Source organism: Theobroma cacao, chromosome 3, assembly GCF_053813885.1.
Source record: "Theobroma cacao isolate CCN51 chromosome 3, ASM5381388v1, whole genome shotgun sequence".
Lineage (NCBI taxonomy): Eukaryota > Viridiplantae > Streptophyta > Magnoliopsida > Malvales > Malvaceae > Theobroma > Theobroma cacao.
Window position 1 is genome coordinate 28,882,759 of NC_142641.1, and position 3,572 is coordinate 28,886,330.

Sequence of the window (3,572 nt, forward strand, 5' to 3'; positions counted from 1 at the left end):
TGGCTTCAAGTACAAACATTTTATAATGGGTTCTTGAATCCAATTTGGACTACCATTGATGCTGCAGCTGGTAGCACTTTCATGGCTAAGTCGATTGATGATGCTTATTATTTATTAGAGGATATGGCATCCAACAACTATCAGTGGCATTTTGAGAAGGCCGTGCCAATGATAACTTTATTATATAGAGTTATTTTGACACATTTTGGGAGCTTAAGTAGCTAGATTACGTTTAGATTGTAGCATTTTAGGTGTTTGTCTAGTTTAAGTTAGATTACATGTTGAGTAGTTAATTAAAGTTATTTGAGTTCAATTTTATGTTATTTTGTTTTAAATTACTTTGAGGGTAGCTTGTTTCTCTTATTGCTTTTGTAGAAAATTTGATGAAAAAGACTCATTTGATGAAAATCTGTGCAAGTATGGTGATGACTTTATTTGTATATGTTTTGGTATTAACCATATCTCTCTATACAAAACTCTAAATAATGTGATTCTTAGACCACTAGAACGATAAGAGAAAGGGATACAACTTTAATGTTTACCACTTCACCCATCTCTGATCATATCATGGGCAAAATTTATGTCTAATTCAGAGCATTGTAGTAGTATGCATGGACTGAACATGATTCGGTATTTAGAGCATATCTTTCACTCCAGAAGTCCAATTGATGTAATTATTGAGCCATTAGAAAGCTAAGAGAGAGGAATAAAACTTTTATGTTTGTCACTTTGCCCAGCTCAAATCATATCGAGGTGAAAATTATGTTGGATGATGCTTGATAGATGCAATTCTACACAAGGCAGCATGGCGACTGAGGTCGTGGCACTGAGCTACTCATGGCTATGGTGTTGAAGTAACCACCTCCTTAGCATTGGAAATTTATGGCTGCGGCACTGGGCTAGATGGGCACATCATTCAAAAACCTGAGAACATGGCACCCCATCGTTGAAGAAGTAGAGCTGCAAAGTTACCAAAGTCTGTCTTGGAGCCATGGTGTCAAGAAATCATGGCCACGGTGCTACCTCTAGTTTCCAAAAATAAAAATTTGACAGAATTTTGGAAATAAGGTTACTTGGAGCCTATTTAAGGGACCTTTTTCAAAGGTTTAAAGAGGGAGGCAGCAAGGAACTGTTTTAAAGATTTGGAGCCAAGAACAAAGCAAAAAAACAAGAGAATTTGAGAGAGAATTGAGATTGCAAAGCTTCAAGAATAAGTTTCTTTCTCTACTTTCGTGTTTCTTTTATTTTCTTTGACTTGGATTCATGGCTAAATTTCTTTGGATGTTGTTTTTATTAGTTATTATGAGCTAAATTATCTTTCTAGGATTGTGATGGATTTTAACATGTAGTTTGAATATTAGTTTCTCTTTTATTTATCATGAATGGGTGTAGTTTTGCTTATTTAAATTTGTTCTTAGTGCTTTTGATTGTCTGGCTAAAATTAACTAATTTCTGAATCTAATTGAGACTCGATAGAGAGATTTTAGATTGGACTAAGGTTTGAATAGTGCATGTTCACATCACTTAGGTAATTTGATTCGCGATTTGGATAGACATACGCCAATTGCCATATGTAGCCAAATTAGAACATTAGCTTAATAAACCTTATTTAACTTATTCCTATAGACATATAGTGACCTAATTAAGTTAGGTATTTGTGCAAGTATCTTAACGGAGACTTGTACATAGCTTTGGATTCTAGGTTAGTAAAACCACCCGTGAATGTAAATAATAAGAGAAGCTAGTATCAAATGAAGTGTTGAATGAACCCATAATCCTAGGTCTTTACTTTATTACTTTTTCAATATATTTAATTTTTGTTGATTAATTTAGTGTTTTTTTAATTTTGTTTTAATTAGTTTTCTTTAATTTTTAGATCACTTAAATAAGATTAATTTATCATAAATTTTAGTACTTAGTAAAGATTTAGGAACAAATCTCCGTGGGAACGATACTCTACTTCATCACTATACTACTTGTTCGATACGTTTACTTGCGTGTGCAAAATTAACAAAAAATTTTTGGCACCATTGCCAGGGATTTTGTTTTCTTGATTATTTGCTAATAATAAAATTTAACAAATTAGTCTTAATTTAAGCTTTATTTCTTTGTTTTGCAAGTGTGTTCAGTCGTTGTATGAGAAGAGCAAACAGCTTGGAGACTATCTCATGTGATCCAAAAATTAAGAGAACATTTCAGAGACTTCGACGAGAAAATCAACAAGGTGTTGCTCTAATAAATCAATGGTTGATCAACAGGGTGGACAGCAAATCCAAGAGCGCGTAGGAGATGAAAATTGCTGCTTAAGGGATTAAGCTTTTCCTTTGGTACAAGGAATTCCATCAAGCATTCGAAGGCCAGCTATTCAAGCAAAAAATTTTGAGATCAAACTGGCTATCATTACCATGATTCAAACCTTAGTTCAGTTTGAGGGCCTTCCAAGTGATGATCCTAATGGCTATGTATCAAGCTTCTTGGAGATTTATGACATTTGCAAACATAATGGTGTCACAGATGATGCAATTCGTTTGAGGCTTTTTCCTTTCTCATTGAGGGATAAAGATAAAGCATGGTTGAATGTGCTCCTTACTACCTCAATAACAACATAGGATGATCTTGCTTAGAAATTCCTTGCTAAGTTCTTTCCTCTAGTTAAGACAACAAAAAAGAGGAATGATATCACATCATTCATTTAGCAAGATTCTGAATCATTGTACGATGCATGGGAAAGATACAAAGAATGACTTCGGTGTTGTCCTCATCATGGTCTTCCAAAGTGGCTTCAGGTGCAAACTTTCTACAACAGTTTGAGTGGGCAGGTTTGAACCACTGATGATGCCATTGCAAAAAGAGCCTTCATGGCTAAATCAATTGATGAGGCATATGATTTGTTAGAAGAGATGGCTGCAAACAATTACCAGTGGCCAACAGAGCGAGCAATGCATAGGAGAGCAGTGAGAATTCATGATGTAAATGTTTCTTCGGCCTTATCTACTCAGGTAGCTATTCTAACTAAAACTTTTGAATTTCTTGGTACTAATAGTGTGCAAAGTCCTTTTGTAGCTTGTAAGTATTGTGGAGATAATCATGCAAGTCATCAATGTCCAAGCTCAATAAAGATAGTGCAATTTTTTGGTAATAGACAATAGAATAATCTCTACTCTAGCACTTTCAACCTAGGGTGGAAGAATCATCCCTATTTTTCTTGGGCTAATAATCAAGGTTTGTCCTCCACTCCAAGGCCAAATGCACTTCCGAGATTTCATTAGCAAGTCGGGACACTTATTTAAGAAAATAAGACAACTATGGAAGATCTGTTAAGGCAATACATGACATAGAATGATAGTATTATACAAATTCAAATAGCTCTCATTCAGAGTCAAGCAGCATCAATTTGAAACCTTGAGACTCAGGTTGGTCAACTTGTAAATTTATTAAACAATTGACCACCTCATAGAACACTGCCTAGCTATACAGAGGTGAATCCAAAGAGAGAAGATAAGGAACAAGTTATGGCCATCACTCTGAAGAGCGAAAAAGAGGTTGATAATAGTGTTAGACAGGCTACTCTT

At 34.9% G+C, this 3,572-nt stretch overlaps 1 non-coding gene across 1 annotated transcript; it reads right to left on the reverse strand.

Moving 5' to 3' along the window:
* Nucleotides 1-2,663: 2,663 nt before the first annotated feature.
* Nucleotides 2,664-2,770, reverse strand: LOC148763677 (small nucleolar RNA R71). The gene has a single exon (XR_016025674.1). It is a non-coding gene; the product is annotated as a small nucleolar RNA R71 (small nucleolar RNA).
* Nucleotides 2,771-3,572: the final 802 nt, after the last annotated feature.